Source organism: Malurus melanocephalus, unplaced genomic scaffold (assembly GCF_030028575.1).
Source record: "Malurus melanocephalus ecotype Western Australia unplaced genomic scaffold, MMel_1.1 scaffold_8, whole genome shotgun sequence".
In the NCBI taxonomy this organism is placed as follows: Eukaryota; Metazoa; Chordata; class Aves; order Passeriformes; family Maluridae; genus Malurus; species Malurus melanocephalus.
In genome coordinates, this window is record NW_026623240.1 from 3,366,069 (window position 1) to 3,385,469 (window position 19,401).

The window sequence follows — 19,401 nt, forward strand, 5'->3', positions numbered from 1 at the left end:
ATTATAGATTGCTTGCACTGTTTGGAAAACTCTTCAAGTTTCATCAATGTTATGTACATATTCAAGGTATAACAAATGACAATTACTATATTTTTTAGATATTCTGTTGTAGAAGTCTTATATATGTTAAATTTRCAGATATATGTGGTTGATCCTGGTGTCACAGACTTTTKTGAAGATCTTTCTTTGGACTTTAGTGARGATGTTTAGGTAATARCTTAAGAATAATAGATAGTAGCCTTCTGACACACAGAAATTCTGTYTTTTCAGACATCTGTGGATGTCTGAAAAAAAAAGAAGAAATAAAAGAGCTATTTAAAAACTGAATTCAAGTCTTTTGAACCCCAGATTAAACTACAATACTCTATGGTACTTCACCAAGACATGTACGCAGTTGCAGGTAATTCATATTATTTCAGCAAAATTTGGAATATTTCCAAAATATATTTTGCTTGTTCTAGATATAAAAGGTACAGCTTTTGAACATTTCTCAGTTGTCTCTAGGAAGTTCCTTGGAGGAGAAAAGGAGAGTAACTCAAAATAGAGGCAAAGCAAATTGTAAAAATAATTAATTAATTCTTGGACTTTCCTAATTCTTTACTGGGCCCATCTTTGACCAGATTTTATTTTATTTAGAGTTTTAATGAAGTGGTGTTTKCATCTAATGAAACGAGATGACTCCAGGATGGAATATATTTGACATGGTTGTTCCACCTTCTTTTCTCTTGATGATTATGTTTTGTAAGTTCTTCCATTCACTCTCATTCTTGGGAATTTTGGTCATATTCTTATGAGCCAGGCCCAGGCTGGGGCRGGACACAGGCCATCTCTGTATTCCCCCAAAGTCTGTGTCATGTGCTTTTAACCTTGGCCTGAGCTATGAAAATTTCCCGTATTCTAAATATACAACATTCCTTTCCTTTGGCCTTAGAGCAAATTGGGAGTAGGGCTGGTGTAAGCCTTAGAGAAAATTGGGAGTAAGGCTGGTGTAATTCTGTGGTGACAGCATCACACCATTTCTCAGAAACCAGCAGAGGAATTCTGCAATGAAGAACAGTGGAGAGAATCTCAACAATTTAATGTTGTGATTCTTACTGAGGAGTGGGWGGTCGTTTTAATTCAAGAGCAAAGCCAGCAGTCTTGCAGTATCATATACAGCATTTCTAATCATTAAAAAATCCTCTAAGTCAGAAGTGTGATACAGCTAAGCAAAAACCCTTCAGACAAGAAAGATGCTTTTATTTTATTTAATTTTCAAATGTTTCTGCAGTTGCTAGATTCATAACCTAGGGCAAGTTTAATTAAAGTCAATGAAGCAGTTTAAAGTGAAGAAGAAATCAGCATTAGAAAAAGTGTTGATTGTTTTCTGATTATGCCATGGACTTTCTCTGTAATGGATTCTTGCCTATTTAACTCTAGATGAAGCCTGATATATGCCAATGTAGACAGGAGACCTGGGAAAGTCCTTACTAAAATTTCCTCACTAGCTGCTTATCTAGRTATCATAGCACTCTTGTGACTTGATCCATTTCACTGCTTTTTGTCAACAGTTCAACTAGGTGGATATTATTTTCTGAAGATTATAACAACAAAATAGTGTACGATGCAGGAAAGTTTTGCATATACAGTTTGGAAATTTTTTTTGTTTATTAATCCTTTATTCAGAAAACAAAACATTATTATACTGTTGAAGTGTCCAGATTCAGCCTGAATTGAGAAATTCCAGGAATATGGAGAATAATAAACATTTTGAATGCTGCTCTGAACCTACACATAGTCTCAGTGGGATTTGGTTTTGATGTGGCTGGACAATTTGCCTACAATGCAAATACCCCTCAGTGGGTAATGATCTGCCAGTTGCATGTTCCTTCCAGTTGCYCAGAGACAGAATGGTTGGAGTGAAGAAATTTTTCCTGRTACCCTATCCTCCCTTCTGTTAGATGCAGCATTGCATGCTTTGGCCTTTCTGAAAGATCTGAGTTCATCTCATCTAACCTACCAGATATGTAGCCATATAACATAAAATTTTACCACGAGTTTTTGTATTTTCAAATCCATCTACATATCCAGAAATATTCCCACTGAGCTGTTACAAAAAAAAATGTGCTGTGTTATACCAGCTGTGCTCTAAAAGAAAAATCAGCTTTTATAGCCTACTGTAAGTTCCCTTTGTTCAGGACTATACATTAAATAAAGTATGTATTTTAACTTCTGATATATTCACTCCTTTGTTTTATTTTGAGACAATTTATTCACGCTGCAAAACATTTCCATCAAGATTTTGGCTTGGCTGACCAGAGGCCTCCTTAAATGGAGGTACATTAGGTTATGCACTTGAGAAGTTCTGAATTGTCCAGTTCTTCATCACAATTTTTGGTGAGCATATTTGTGGTCGTGGTGAAGAAAGAATGTGCTTGGAAAGATKCAGAAATCTAAGCATGAGCTTTGAGCAGGCTTCTTGATAGAGTTCAATAAAAGGATGTAACATTTACAGAGGAATTGAAATGTTCCTTAGMAATGCAGTATTCCTATGAGAAACTCACTAAATGCTCATAGAATCAAAGGCTACAAATGAAATCTTTTGCATSTCTCTGGAGAAGCAATTAAAACATTTCATATTTATTTTGCGAACAATCRACTTAATAATGTGGTTATTTTTGTAGAAATAATAACTTGTTTGTAACTTTGTATTAAAAGACACAAGTCAATTAGATTGCAAGATCAAGCACTTCGAATTTGAAGGRTGGCCCTAGAATCCTAAGTCAGCTGCTCTCAGCTTTGTGATACAATAGCATCCTTATWTACAAATCACAAATTAGTTTTGCCTCATTTTGTGCATGAGGGCGATGATTTGCAGGGAACAAGGAAGGTGTTCAGTAGYTCTTTTTACCTTCTTTGCTTAGTCTGTAGGCTTAGGCTTTATTTATTGTCCACTGTGCCRGCTAATGCAATCCAAACCTGCACTGCACTTGAAATTACTGATTTCTTTTTAATGTTTTCAATGGCATTTTTCATTACAGAATTATATGAATATTTCCTCAACAAGTTTTTCTCTGTTTGGGGAGCAAGAATATTATCCCCATTTTATAGCTGGGAAAGTGTAAATTTGCTGAACAGTCATAAGAAGTCCACATGACTAAAACTTGTTTATGTATTTATGTCCTCTCAGTGACATTGCATGTCCTTATGTCCCTGTATTATATGTAAGGGTAAACAGGAATTTTGACTTCTTGTTTTTCGATCGTTCATTATGTGGCCTCTGTCTATTACACCATCCTTTATTTGGGCAGTCTCTGTCTTTCATCTTTGCACATTGGGATTTTCCTTTAGGCACCCATCATTTTCACTGCTCTCATCTAGACATTTCTACTCTAGAGAGAATAAGATCAAAATTCTGTTTGATTGTCAACTCTGTCTCTCTCTCTTTCTCTCAATGTTTTAATCTGAAAGATGTCTGTTTAAAGCAGAATAGATTTCACAAAATTACTACAACAGGGACAGTATCACTGCTGATTTACTTGGTGCTGAGGCTGAGTAATCCCTTTCAGAGTCTGCAAATGTGTATGCCATCAGGCAGCTCTGACAGAAGATGCTGGTTAGCAATAATTTTGTTGCTGGTGCTTTTATGAAACAAAATTGTGACTGAGAACTAGACTAAACTAATTGAGCTTAGTTTGGGTAGAGAACTGCAAAGTCTGGGATGGTCCTGTGCAGTGATTGAAGCTTGATTTAAAAAGCAGCATACAGAGTGCATATTCCATATCTAAATCACTCAGAGACTCATATTTATTATACATATTGGCATTCACTTATGTGAAAACGATGTATTTAAATTAGAAACAATGTTAAGTAATTAACATAAATATATCCACTCCAGCAACAAGCTATTATGTAAGTTACACAAGATGTAAATTTGGGAGAGCTACTAATGAGATGGATCAATGTGCTCTTGAAGCCTGGGCTAAGGATACTGTTGATGGCAGTTAGAAAATGGTGTTCACAACTGTCAAACTTAAAAACAGGGCCTTACCATTCCACATTCTCCAGAGGAAGGCAAGTCCTTGAGAAACTGTAGAATTTCAGTTATGTTCCGTGCTACGATTTTCCTTTGGTTGCTTGCAATGACTATTCTTTTCCAAACCAGTACAAATGTGGGCACTGAACCATGTTTTGGTGTCCTGTCACCGTGGATTGCTGTGATCACACAGCAGCTAATGGTGCATGGACTGAGTACAACATCACTGTTGTGAAACAGCCAACTACTAAACAAGAGAGGCAGTATAATGAGAAACTCCTGCTGATAGCAGGAACTTCTATTTTATCTGAGAATAATTCACTGAGAAGATAATTGGTGAATTCCCAATGGGAAAAAACTTGATTCTGTCTGAGCATAGGTTACCAAGTGTACTATCATAAAGTAATTGATTTTGTGATATATCAGGTAGGGACATAGTTGAGACTATTGAACTTTTCACTTAGAGCCTCAGGGTGAACTTGAACGAGGCTTCCAAAGGTGAAGAACCAGTGCTTGACATGAGCAGGGTTTTGCACTCTTAACAGCCTCCTTAACTTTCATTTTCCCTGCTTTTACCAAGATCTAGATTTGCACAGAGTCTCATTAAGATGGTTGAGTTGTCATTGGAGATAATCACCAAAGGAATGTGTTATAAAAGGAGAAAAAAAGTATGTCTAGAAAGTCTGAATAATTTTTTTATGCTGTTGTTTTAGTGAAGAGGCTTTGGATGCTGATAGAAAAGTTACTATAGCTATAGGGCACATTTAATTGCATTTTAGAAACTTCTTTTAATCCTGTAATAACAAAAAATTAAATCAGTGCTGACATTTTTTTGTTGCCAGAAGAAGGTAGTAAAAGGGTAAAGAAATAATTGTTAGTTCTGAGAATATAATTAGCAACTTTAATGCTTTAATCTAAAAAATGCATATTTTGAGCCTGGGTGAATGATTAAAGAAAAGATATTGAAAGCCTTTGAAATTTCTAACTGTTTGTTTTTAATTGTAAATTATGATCACTATAATTAGCTCATTTAGTACATTTATAATGTAAACAAATATGAATATACAGAACTTCAGTGATATATTTCAGGGCAAATAAGAGCAACATTGTGACCCTGGGCTCTATTTATTAAGCCTTTCTTGTAGTGTTTGGCACTGCTTCATTCTTTCATACTGTTTTTTTCCCCCCTTTTTCCAGAAGATAAAAGAAAGCCGTACATAATATTTGCAGGTCTCTGCTGAGGTCTTAATGTATCTGGAACTGCACTGAAGAAAATASAGATAGAAATCTGGTCCTTTTTGAGCTCCATTTAGCTCTAACTCTGAAGCTTTCTGATAGCTWGAGCTTTTATCATGTTAGAAAAAAAATACTGCATATTTTCTTAAACACTGGACTGTTAATAGTGAGCAATTAGATGAACTAAAGTAGTGTTATTTTTCAGGTAGACTTATTCTTTCCATAGCTAGCTATCTGCAGAAATGCAGCCTGCCTGATACYGCTTGTCCTGTTTCCTGGTGATGCACTTTGTGGAGCATCCTGGGACCGGKTTTCAGAAATCTACTCCTTTCCTGATACATGTGCTGCCCTACACATCACAATAACATGAACAGAAGCTGTCTGCCTAAGACTCCCTGCATGCTAATGGAAACACTTAATGAGTAGCAGGATGTTTTTCCCCCACCAAGTTCAAAGATTAAATTTGGGGTTTAGTCTCACCATTATTTTTGTAAAAAGACATCTTTTGTTGCATTTCCAGAGCTCAGTTATCATGCTGCGACACACTGCATCCAGTTCTGATAAGTCGTGGAAAGTTATGATTAGTTAAGCTCCTTATGAATAGAGAAGGCTTCCCTGAAGGTTGAAACTGGCCTCTAACTTGAGATTTTAAATCACTGTTGAAGTGTTTTGACTAGGCTGCCTTTGTGTACACTAAACATTTTAAGGTTACTTTTTAATTCAGTGGTGCCTGTTTTATGATGTTCACTTGCTGCGATTGAATGCTGTTCAGTTCATCACTGCCAGCTGTCTCCTTGGGATCCTCTAGTAACTAAGTTGTTTTATCTCAGAGGAATGAATTGTCAATAACAAGCAAATAATAACTTTTCTGCTGAATTTTCAAGACTTAAAAAAAACGCCTCTTCTTCTGTCCTATCTCCCTTTCAATGTCTTGCAAGGGTTAGTTGCTCTGTTCTTGCACTGTGAGCCTTCAGGAGTTAAATGCTTATAGCACGACACGAAGGTAGAAGAGGTACATATTGCAGCAGTGTATTCACYATATTCTGTGGGTATTTTTTCGCTGAAGGAAGTAAGCCCTGGTTATTACAGCTGTCATGGTGACATCAGATCCTTCAGTATCAGTGACTTCCTCACTCACCATATGACCCTGATCACTACCATGATTCTCTGTCTACTATTGAAGTGGGAAAGGTCTTGGCCCTCCAGGTGCTGTTTCAAGTCTGAAATAGCAACTTGTCTGTCACACTCTCTCTGTCTAACTTATTACTTAAGGACCCAGCAAAAATGTTTRTTGTAGACAGAGTCTCATGCAGCAACAAAGTAAAGAATGTGTCTTATATCTGTTTCAGGGCTGATGTAGAACTAGGGCACTGAGAGGGCATCAGTTCYTAAAAATTAGAAACATTGAAGTGAATTTGAGGGTTAATCTCAACTATTATATTTTTGGACTTACTTTCTTCTTTTGGGGAGCACACTGCTTCAAAGTTGTGAGTGGTATCTTTAAATTTCATGCAGGAACAGGGGTCTATAATAGTTTGATAACTTCCACAAGTCAAAAATGAAAACTTTTTAAATATCGTTATACCAAAATTCATATCCAAAACAGATCTTAACTGAATGTGGGGAAAAAATGAGTGAACAAGCAAAAATGTTTCATGAAAATGTAGTTAAAAACCCTAAAGCTTTAAACCACGCTCAAAAATTTTTTAGCTGATATGAATAGGGCTTCCCATGCTGTGCCTTTTTCCCTCCTTAATARGTACCTTGCTTGTGGTAAGATTAATTTTAAACTTGCTTAACCTAGTCAACATGAAAGACTTTGACAGGATACTTTCCTATGCAAATAGATACAGCTTATCAGGCCTACCTAATTTTTCGGAATGAGGCATTGGAAAAGATTCTGTACTCAAGATAACAGAGCTGGCCTAACTGGCTATTGCTCTGTTCATTGTGCAAGCTTTGACACAGCAGTTGTCAGATGTTTCCAGCCCTGAATGCTTATCTTTTTTAAGCCCTGTAGTGTTGTTAAATTCATGTAAACTGGTATGTGGGGTTTGACAACCAAGAACCAGAGCTTGTGTATTGAAATTCAGCTGCAKCTGGACTGAAGCAGAAATTAAGTAGAGTAATGCCAGAGTAATAAAGAGGTTAAAGCTTCTGTAATTTTTGGAGTGATTTTAGGTTCTGAAGTAGAGTATTACAAAACTTTTTTTTTTGGCTTTGATGGATGTGCCTGTGAGCATCTGACCTACAATTCCTCCTGTAATACAGAGGGAGGGGCACTTTTATGCAGAGTGCTTCTAGTCACCTTTGCTAAGGTAGTGCAAAAATTCTTACAGTGACCCCCATGATCAGGAAGTCTGAACAAACACAGCTGCAGCATGTTACTTTGAAAAATGTTTTTCTTTAAAACAGAACTATCCAMGCTTTAATATCCTTTGCAATCTATTCTGGATTGCAGTTGCAAATACCATTTTTTACGGCATGAAAAGTCCTCTCTTCATGTTTTGTCAGAAGCATATGTCCATTTGTAATGATATACATATTTAATATGTTTATATGTTTACATAATGTATATTATATGTATATATAAAGTGACTTCATAGCTCATGTTAAGATAACGCCATCCKTTACAAATAAAACCTTACAAAATTTTATATAGCTGTAAACTAAAGTTATGAAGTTATATGTGAAGTTAAAAGGTTATAAATGCAGTTCTGCTTATCTTAGTGGAAAGCCAGATCAGAAATTGTCAGCAGAGTACTTTTAGAAGAGTTCTGTCATGACTCTGAAGATGGAAAACAAGATAGACAAGGATTTAGAGCTGRTGCAAAGAGGCAAAGAGTGAAGGGAGGGTATGTGTCCCTGAGACAAAACCATAAAAAGAAATGTAAAAAGTGGGAAAATTAAGGTGTGTCTACTCTAAACATATGTTTGCTATTAACTCGTAGCAAGCAGAGCTTTGCTCTCTGTTAAAGGAAAAACTAGAATTCTGTTGAATAAGGGACACAGATGAAGCCAACTCGATTGGGCAAATACTTGCTGCCCTTCCATGGAATAGCCATAAAGGCTGAATGTTCTCTCTGCATCCTTGATCCATTTGGTGTCTGGATCTGCATTGCTCTAAACCAGTATTTACTGTAAACCAAGATGCCACACATCCAGAATATTTTGGGGCTAGAAATAGGATTATRTGGTTCTACCAATCCTTCTGTTTCCACTTCATTGGTTTTTTTTTTAAAGAAAAGAAACTTGTTTAGAATTGTCACTCGTTTGTCTGTGGACAAGCACTGGGTTTGATGCTGCCATTGGCAGTTTAGGGATGAAAGGCTTTGAGTGTTGTGCTCTCTGGAGTACAAGTCTGTATTTGTTCATTACTGGGTATGAGATTTGCATGTGCAAAGCCTTGGTCTTCACTATGCTCATATTTTTTAACTATTCCATAGTTATTATGACTTGGGTCCTTGAGTGTTATTCTAATTACCATTATTCATTGTAATGGCTTATTAGTAATAATTTCTAATAATCTTGATTATCTGCTAATAAAAAGTACTATAGGTGGAAAACCAGAGATGGAGTCATTATAACAAAGAGAGATTTGCTCCTTGTGTCCCTCTTGTAATAAAATAATTCCTGGCTTTTTTGGGGGGTCATGAAGAGATTTCTGGAGAGACTTCTTTCATACCAACCCACTCTGCCTACCTGCCTCAAAAACTAGGAGTGGAAGAAGGAGTAGGCCTCTGCCCYGATTCCTGCGAATAATTCAAGCAGCAAACATAACTTATTTCCATACAATCTTCTGKCTCTCCTTCACTATTTCTTCATTTTAGTTTTTGTGGTCTTCTGTGTTTTCATAAGCTTGTAGTGTGTGTGGTAGACAAAAAGTATAGTATTTATAGCTTGGTAGACAACAGCTTCCCAGAAAAGTTTCATAAAACCTCCTTCTCACAGGATATGTTGCCAAATATGCATTGTTTTCATATACTTGAATTCACATTTTAAAAGTGTGCACAAAGATGTGGCTGTGTTTATCTATGGCTTTAAAAAAACGACAATCAAAAGGAACTGAATTCCGTMTTCAGACTCAATAAAAAAATTCTAATTCACTTATACAAGTGCATCTCTGTCCATTGATTTGTCCCATACACAGAATGTGCCTGCAGCTCTTGGCATCATGGAGGGCAAAGAGACAAATATTTCTCATTGGCTGGTGAGGCTCTGCGCAGGTGAAGTAACATAATCCTGAATGGTGTGTTCAGATTTTTTCAATATATGTTTTTCGTCACTACAGAGCTTTATATAACAGCAGTAAAGGCAAGAAAGGAAATTAGAAACACAGCTGAGACTGCATCTCATACTTAATAATGGGCTAAAATTCTTACTGTTTATTAAAACTAACACCCCTTGTCAGAGTGTTGATCAAAAATTCTCTGCAGTCTCTTTTATTTGATCTTTTCATTTTAGAAACCACAGATATTTGTTGCTGTTTCTTTATTTMGTTTTATGTCTAAAACACTGAAACTCAAAACTGCTTTCCAATAATGTTGCAAGGTTAAGGAGTAATCCTTAATTCATTGAACCAGCAAATGCATCACTAAATAAATTTTTTCACTCACCAAGAAAGGAGAGTTCTGGTGTAACACAAACATAAATGGTCAAAGTTGCCATTAGAATGGATGCTTTAAAAAACCAGTCATCTTTTGAGCCTTATGCTTCTGCTGCTGCCCAGTCTGAGTATGAGCATAACCTATTCTAATATCCACATTTACCTTTTGTTTCAGCAGCTCCCTGGCTCCTGCACATGCAAAACATTTGAATTTCCTGTTGGCTCAGAGGTGAGATTTATAACATTTATTAAAGCTGCTTTTCACTGTGAGTTTACTGGGCAGAAAGCCTAAGAGGGCCTTTTTTTAAGGAGGTTTAATTGCTTGAATTTACCAGAGGGGCGAACATTATGCTTTCTTTGCAGCACAGCTATCCACTAAGATTGCCAGGTGCTGAATTTCCCTAGAGGTTCCCTATTTATTGAAGGAATTCGTGAAATATCCATCTATCCAGGGCCAGAGCTCCTACCATCCCTTTCCCATTTATCGKCTTGATTTTGTTTCCTTCATGGCTGCTTTTGAATTTCTTGATTGATCCTGTCCATTTCTGTCTGTACCTGTCTGCAAGGCTCCTCCCTCCTCTCTGCTTGATCACCTTGGCCATTGGAAATGGGCCAGACTTCCTCAGAAGGGAATGTGCCTGAAAGCCTTTTGCTGTGATGTGGCTGCTGGGGCAGAGGGACAGTAGAGTGCCTGGAGTACGCTGGTACTCTTGGCAGGGTGGGAAGGAAGAGGAACAGAGCACAGGAAAGACAGGACAAGTAGAGGGAAGGCTGAAGAGCAAAAAGGTATTTTTCAGTGTTTAAAGGAAAAACCTAAAATAGCCCTTTAAAATCCATGAATGGACTTCTCAACAGATGGCAACCCTACTGTCAAGCRAGCCCAAGGCATGCAGACCATAATTGTTAGCAAGTGTATTGTTAAGGGAATTTACTAATTTACTGATGGAGCAGCCGCTTCAGTTGAAGAATAAATTGGAATATTTTGGTGCATTTYCTTTAAAAAGTCATCCACTTTTAGTCTATGTATTAAAATTACATGGTCTTAAATGGGGGTCTCCTTTGCTAAACAAAAGATATGCAAATTACATTTCAAGATTTATATTATGATAAAAACTGAAACACAAAAGAGACATTATCTTGCAAAAATGTAAAAGTACATTGCTTCATGAGTCTATAATGATATAATGTGATGTTGATGTAGTTAAAAATGTCAGAAGGGAGACAATGACCTTAAAAGTTTAAGGCAGACACATTAATATTGATTGATTTTTAAGAGATTAAACAGCAAGTATATATCTATACGTAGACTGGATATTGGATTGTTTGAAAATTTGAGATGCGATACAGAACATTTCAGTCCTGTAATGTTTTAGACTTAATAGCAAGAGCATGTTTTATATGCAGCCATTTGTACTACAAGAAACTGGATGATGATTTGCCTTGAATTTATCAGACTGTGAACTGTTTCTTGTAAAAACCAGTGGTGTTTGACAAAGCTAGATGAACATTTCTGGCTTAAGCACAAATGTTGGTCTGTCATAGGAGATGTCACAGAAGTCTTAATGTAGGTTTGTTTGTTTTTAACCCTGTTCCATATRTATGTGGATCTGTATGGAGTATTACAATTATTTTGTATATACACACATAAACATATTCCTAAAATATATTGAGTGCTTAAAACCCCAATATTTTCTGACCTTGAAACAAATCATGTGATGCCACATCCAACATTGTGCCATTCTGTTTTCCTACTTTTTGTCAAGCTGGAAAAGGTGGTCAATAACACTTCTTGTTTAAGTAAGTTTAGGCTCATACTTATATCCCTGCTTATGACAGTAAAGTCATAAAGAAATGTTTCTCATTGAGGAGGAAGGTGCTAATTGTTGTGGTATTTATTATTCCCTTGGGGCAGCTTAATTAATCATCTCAGGTTGATGCAAGTTTCATCACACTCACAGATAAGCTGTACTCTTGATGAGACTTCCACTGGCCAGAGAAATGAGGATGTTGCTCATGGTTGGCCCTTTTGACTTTAAGGAACTTCTGGAATTCTTTTTCCAGAAGGAAAGACAAGAAAAATGATCATGTGGTCACTTTGCCTCCAGATTAAATTTTTTTTTTTTAATAGAAAAAAGTGAATTCTTTTTGGGAGAACTATCAAACAACAAAGTGCCTGGGTGTCAAAGCTGCTCCTGTAAATGGCTATTTAGTTTCACCATTGGTAAAACCTGTTTTGACATTCTAGTATAGGAAAATAGCCCAAATGGTCTATTCAGTGTACCAAAGAAAGCACAGTGTCTCTAAAGGGCCTGGCCTAAGTGAGCATCCAAAATCCCAGAAAGCCAAGAAATTTGAAGGCAGTCAGACTTGATTTAATTATTTTTTACTGCAAGTCTCATTTCAGAGAATGATTAACGGGAGAAGAGACATAAATGGCAAAGTCTTGATCAAAGACGCTGCTGTCAGGGTACTWTCTAGATAAATTAGGAAAAGAATGCTCAGGTTTCTGTAAAAGAAGACTAATGACATCAAGTCAAGATGAAATAGAAAGGAGCAGCATTGCAGACTGGAAATCATAAAAGACTAGCCTGCCCTGACAAGAAGCCCTGAGAAATTTCCCAAACTGAAAAGTAATTGGAATTGGAAAGGAATTACTTTCTGTAAGTGCCAGGTCTTGAAGTTATGCAGGACTGAAGATGACCCAGRCACCAAACTTCCTTTCTGGAACCTGTCAAGACAAGTGAAGGAATCTTCTGGAAGCATCTGTAACAGCAGCTGTTAGTACCAGCTCTACACACTGCAGGTGTTCTGCATCATATGTGCTCACTCTACTCAACTAGGMTCAGTCCCTTCACTTAAAACTCAAACAGTTCCACCTGGAGGGAAGCAGAGAGTRGATAAAAGGAGACTGTGAAAGCAACAGCCAGTAAATGTGTAATTCAGAGAGCTTGTTTACAGGAAAGCAGGAATAGCAGTCTCCTGGAGGGAGCAGCGGTTCTTGCTAAAATGAAGGGGAACCTTTACAAGTGATCAGAACGTTCCTGTGTGAAGAGAGGTATCTCAAAAGGTAGGATTTGTCTTTTGGTATCTCAAAAAAGATTTCAAAAAAGTAAATTAAAAAACTTCCAAACGTGTTTCAGAGGTGTATTCCTGGAAGTCTAGTGTTTAAATAAAAATAAGATGCTCCATTTCTCAGGAAATATTGAATTGTTGTTAAAGTATTGACTTAATTTTTTATGAAATGCTAGCATTCCTAGCTAGAGGAACAAATCTTCCATTAGAAGTTGCCTTGCCTCAGATTTAGATCATAATATAGAGTAGCATTTCTGCAGACAAGCACTTAGTGGGATCAGTACTAAAACTGTATGAGATTAGCTAATGTACTTTTCTGTGATGTGCAAAGTGAATGCCAGGACGCACCATTGTACCTGACTGCAGCAGCATGAAGTTACGCTTCAACAGCATTCCATCTTAACGTAGGATTTTGAAGGCAGGGAAGCACTCTCTGGGGTGTTGCACGTCAGCAAGAAATTATTTTTGAAAGTAGGAAATAAAGGCAGAGTTTGAACTGATGTTTAGAACGAGTAAATGGGAGCAGCAAAACTTTCAGTGGTAGTATTACCTGCCGTCATAGAACAATAGCTAAATGAAGCATGTATTTAAAATTTGGTGAGACGCTTTTGTACATTTTAGTTCTGTTTGGCTCAGCGGGTGTACTGCACTTTAGACTTCAGTCTCCAGGGCTGTCAATCCAACAACTTTCACAAGCACTGTATTCACTTAAAAGCTGAAAGAGAAAAATAGAAGGGGATAATGTTAATAGCACTTAGCACTTACATAGCTTTCCTTCCTGAAAGTACAGTGGGAACATGAGGTAATTAACATGTGCTTTGTCTTGGAGATGCAAATGTATCTCTAAACAACCTTTAGGCAAAGAGAATACAAACGTGTAAAACCAACCTATGTCCAGTTGCACATTTTCAAGSTTAAGTATTGCAAAGTGCTATTCATGGTASAGTTTCTCCCTGTAGTTGATCAGTAAGTCCATCTTGTGGAAACCAACACYATGTATTTCTGCACACAGAGCTCCTTCTTCATTGTGTGAAAAACTTAATGTAATAATTTCAGATTTTATTTGGTGAAGTGCCTGATACAGGTAACCACCAGCAAGTTATACAAGGGGGTGTGTTGTTTGAGYAGTCAAAATATGGGATTAAGTTGCACAGATGCACCAGTTATTCAAGCTGCCAGCAGCCCTCTGTGGCAATCCTGCTGKCCCAGCTCCAGTATCTACCCACTGGTAGTGGTATTAGGCACTCCTAATGTGTCCCGCAAAGTCTTGGACAGATAGTTACACATCTTATCCACTTGCTTAGAAACTTCAAAGCCTTAAAAGGAAAGAACCAGGAAAGAGAGGTTTAGCTGGCTCTGAGAGAAGTTAAATCCTTTTGAGGAGAAAAAAGGACAGATAAAAGTACAAGTCTCAGACTTAGTGGTTTTTCTCTAAATGTCTGCAGCTATTGTGTGTTTTTTAGTGTACTTTTTTCTCTGGTAAAAATAAAAGTTCAGTGTTTGCAAAGCTGGAAATAGACTTAAAAGTCAATTTGATAATTAAAGAGTTCTTTCRAGCCCTTGAGCTACTAAAGGCTATCAGTGCAGATCAGCCAGGATGCAGAGCAAATCTGCTCAGGGAATTAGCTGTTTCCCTCTCCTCTTCATTCTTAGGCCCATTATGACTTCAGGATGGCAAATCTGTCAAATTTGYAATTTCCTCCAGTAACAGAGTTTTGGCAGAAGCTGATGCCGAGGCTGTACTGTACTCATGCAYAGTTAGGTAACCAATGCATGCTCCATTTGAGAGAGGCACAGAAAGCTTCTCAAAGTTACCGCATTAGAGTCTCTCYTTCAGTGCTGAGCTCAGCTGCTGAGAGCAGAGGAGGTGTGAAAAGGCTTGTTAATAAAAGTCTGTTTAGATTTCATTACTCTAAGTAGCCAAATCAAGACAATACACCTTGCCAACTCTGAGAATTGCAGTCCTCTCTGGAAAAACTTTCTTTCTTGCACTGAATAACCTGCCCAGCTGAATGTTTTTGAAATGCAAGCAGAGGTCTCTTCTGCTGCCTTTGAGTAACAGAGAGAATGGACACTGCCTTCCACTTGTAGAGGATGGAGCAGGAAAGGTGAACAAAGGAGCCAGGGAGGTCTTGTTTCTCCTATTCAGACACACCAAAGAAGCCTCCAGCTCAGCCTTCCATTTTTCARCCTTCTGTTTCCCCACTGTTTTGTTTAAGGGGAACTCCTTTGAGTTACAGGAGGAACAAAGGTGACTGGTGTGGAGGAGGGACTAGATTTGGTAGATTGGTGTCGCAAAAATGCCAAAAGGTTTGGAAAAAGSTATAACTTACTGATTGGTCAGTGAGATGGGCAATTATAGGTTAGTTGTGTTCAGCTTGTAGCAGGGATTTGGGGAAGCCATATCTTAGCAAGCTCCAGTGTGACTTTTGCATTGTGCCAAAAGCGTTTTATTGACCAGATCTGGAGAAGTCTCTTACCTAGGCTAAATGGAAGAGAATTGCAGTGAAGCACAAAGAACTCTACCAAAATATTGATTTCTTCCTCTTCACAATGGTTCTGGCCTCTGAGCRGTGAAATAGAAGTGAATATTTCTGAATGAAAGCTGTAGCTCTGGAGGTATCTTTGGCTACGTGACTAGCTCTGGTCTTTCCCCAGTTTGAGTACTTGAGTGATATTTTTGAGATTACTGTAAAAGAAAAATCCTAACCTGCGGCAGACTTGGCATGTGGTATGGGCAGGCTTTTTCTGCCCCAGAAGATTAAACCTCTACTTTAATCACTGTGATTTTTCCTTTGTTGTGGTCTTTYTAATGTTCTGCAAGTTTTCCCTATATATTTATTAAAGATTTTTAAGACTTAACTCTTGATGAAAGCAGACATAGGCCTCCTAAGAATAAGTGCTACTGTTCTTTTCTCTATCAGCACAAGCAATCACTTGAATAGACTGAATATATATATATGTACATATATACATATACATACATACATATATATACAGGTGTCAAAACCCAGCTAGTAATAAATGACAAGAAATGGATGCTGGGAAGCTGAGTCAGTCTAGTTCACCATATATTCCACTGTGTTGCACTTTCATTATAAATTCAAAATAAATTACAAGGGTTAGTAAAAGCTTATTCCACTTTTTTTTCACTTGTCCACTTCTATTTTCCAAATAAGTCTCAAATTTAAATGATTAATGACCTAACTCAATTGAAAGGAAAATTATTCAGAGACTAACACATTTTAAATAGCACATTTCCATACACATGTTTTACATTGTTACTGAGTGATAACCTAATACTGTTAATTAGTACCTTTCTCCTTAGTATAACTTATTTGTCATCAGGAGTAGGATTTAGTCTTTTCATCTTGTCATGTCTTTTGGTCTTAAGTGCTTGTAGTACCTTGCCCCATCAGGACAGCCAGATGGGTGATGTTTCATTTATTCCATTATTGCAATTTTTTCTGTAGAGTTACTTAACAAAAACATTTTGTTACATGGAGTGGTTAATGATGTAGTCATTGAAGTCAGTATGACTTTCACAATTGATTTCAATGAGAAGAGGGCTGTGTTGACTGTGACTGTGTCACCCCAGTAAAAGATGTACACTGTGCCCTTTTAGTAACGTATCACACCCATATTTTTAAGACATCACTTGTAAAAATGCMCTGGAAAAGAAGGGAAAGAGAGATGTGCCTGTTAGTGTAAAACTTGCCTTCTGAATTCTGTTTCTAATTGCAAGAGAAAAATATAAAATGTAAGCCATGTGCTTTATTAATATTTATTCAAACGGTCTTCTGATACATTGCCTTTCTGATGCTACATGGTGTTCTCCTGCGTTATTTCCCAGCATGATGGCTAATGTCCTGCTCTGAAAATTATCCATTAAAATTTTATCAATTTTGTATTTTGGTGAGACAGTATGAGGAAATGCCATTGGAAAATTAGATTCCTCTTTGACATCGGGCGCCCAGTCAGCAATCCAGTCCCATGTGTTTCTACTGAGACATTAGGATTTGATATAATTTTGGGCAGAAAACATTTTAAAATGAAACAATTGAATTTTCTAGATGGTCTTGGGGACCACTTAGCTTAAGAGAATACACTTCCAAATCAAAAGCCTTTCAATCATTCTAAATATTATTTGGATGATATTTGCTTTATGTGTAGTAGCAGTTTAAATTTGTATTGAATGTTAGACTGGCTCATGCTCACAYAGATGATGTATGAAATTATTATTTCATATTTTTCTAGTGTTTGCATTGCAAGTGACATCTGGTTGACAGAAACTTGGAGAAATGGGATACAAAGTGAATGCTGCAGTTACCAAGGTATCATATTTATCAAAAGGCTTAAGGTTGGTCTGTCTTTGTTAAATATGTGAAACTAGCTGCAATGAAAAAGAAATGGCACTTTTAAAAAATTTAACTGAGCTGCTTAGAAAATTAAGATAGATGRAGAAAAAATGTTAATTGTACTCTGTATTCTATTCTTTGAATTAATTTATGTAGACAATTATGCATACTGGCTGAAGGATGGTTCTCAACTTGTGTGGAGGAGTTGGTTTTGTTGCTATTATACCTTTAGATTTTGGCTAATGTTATATATAATTCATACACTATATCACAGAGATAGGGAAGCCTGGAACAAGCTGACTGCAGCAGACTGGCACAGTTCTTTTTAAAATTTGTGTTCAGCTGCACAAATCTAAAGGAAGGTTAATTCTAATTGCATTATATCTTTGAAATGTACCTGTTGAAACCCTGTCTTTAACCAAACTCTTACCCCAACACTTTTTCATTAAGCTCTTAATATGTCACTTGTGTAATGGTAAATTTGAATTAGTAAATTCTTGACTAGAATACAGGTTTTAAAAATGATCATATTATTTTACAGTTTGAAATGTGATAAACAAATTTATGATTCTTTGGAAATATGAGTCCAGCCTTAAAAAAGAAGGTTTTTTTTAAAATGCATGTTTTGTGAGGACAAAACTGAAAGTGATTCATTGAAGTATCCAGTTTCTGGCCATGCCCTGACTACTACTCTGGCTAGAAGTGTTTCTTGGCCACTCTTTGTCACTGTTTGGCTATCTTGCATCCTTGTTGGTTATAAAGACTGGGGAATTTGTGTGAAGAAAATGGGGGAATTTGTACAGGTTGGGTTATTTCCCAACTAYCCTGGGAAGGAAGGAATCTGGAGGCTGTTACATGTATGCATGTGTAGTTCAGGAGAGAAAAGCAAGAAGAGGTTTTACAGAGGTGGTGAGGTGCGTAGAACACTCTAGGAGGGGAAAAGTGTGCCTGAGAGAGACAGATGTCAGACCAAGTAATCAAAGAATAATTTCATCTGTACTGCTGTCAACTGATTTTCTGATCTATGAAGTTAACAAGCACTCAGCATCTTCCAAAACTAAGACCCTTGCTTTTAAAAGAACAGAAGATCCAGCTGTGTAGTCCAATTCACAGAGAGAAAGAACTAATAGTAGTTTTTCTTTAGGTCTGCAATTGCGAGGTCAAGTTGGGAAATGTAAAAAAAAAAAAAAAAAAAAAAAAAAAAAAAAAAAAAAAAAAAAAAAAAAAAAAAAAAAAAAAAAAAAAAAAAAAAAAACAACAAACCAATAAAAGCAAATGAACCAAAATACGAAAAACCAGGGGCAAGAAATGCAGGGAAAAACATTTCCAAATTGTTCACAGACGAAAATTTTGTTCCCCTAAGTGGACCTCAAAAAGAGCCTTCCTATTTACTGATGACATAGGGCATTTGCCTGTYCTCCTTTGTTAGAAATTGTCAGTGTGAATACCTTCACTCTATTTTTCTCTCTGCTTTTGCAAACATCTCTTGTCGATAAAGACTGGACTTACTCATGGCCATACTTGCCTTTCCTATTTTTTTTCTTGTCAGGCAGCYGAGCAAAGATCACTGAGATGTTGGTCATTTCAGACCAGGAGAATATCAAATTAGAGCATTCAGAGCCATATRTGTTCTGAGCGTAGCAGTGAGACAGGACCAGCCAGAAAAACAAACAGCTGATACTGCAGCACAGTCAGTCTGGTTTCCTAACCTTTGCATAGTTCTTTTCATCAATTTCTTAACCATGCAAAATGCTATATATGATTCACTGGAATATGCTTTGGTATTTTRGATGAAGATCTCAAATTGTTTACCTTATACTGGTGTAGGATATTGTGACAAAGAACTTGCCATGAGGAAATGCTAGGTGCCTTGCCACTTAAAAACAACCAAAAAAGTGTAGGTGCTCTTGAAGCTTTTCTTAATGGGTGCTATTCAGTGTTGCAATTCCTATGTGCTTGAATGGTTTGTTGATGGACTATTATAAAACATAGTCTGCTTACCTGTTTTCCATATTATCATTTACTCTGTTTGAACATGACATCTTTTATTGGGTTCCTTTAGAGATCAAAAGACCTGGCATCAGTCATTCYTAAAGAATGTATCCTAGCTCTCC

At 36.9% G+C, this 19,401-nt stretch overlaps 1 long non-coding RNA gene across 1 annotated transcript in view; it reads left to right on the plus strand.

Moving 5' to 3' along the window:
* Nucleotides 1–19,401, plus strand: part of LOC130577703 (uncharacterized) — a 277,294-nt gene that overhangs the window by 176,789 nt on the left and 81,104 nt on the right. Inside the window, exons 4-5 of the long non-coding RNA XR_008965799.1 lie at nucleotides 10,033–10,086; nucleotides 17,187–17,289. This is a non-coding gene — a long non-coding RNA (uncharacterized LOC130577703). The remainder of the gene's footprint in view (nucleotides 1–10,032; nucleotides 10,087–17,186; nucleotides 17,290–19,401) is intronic.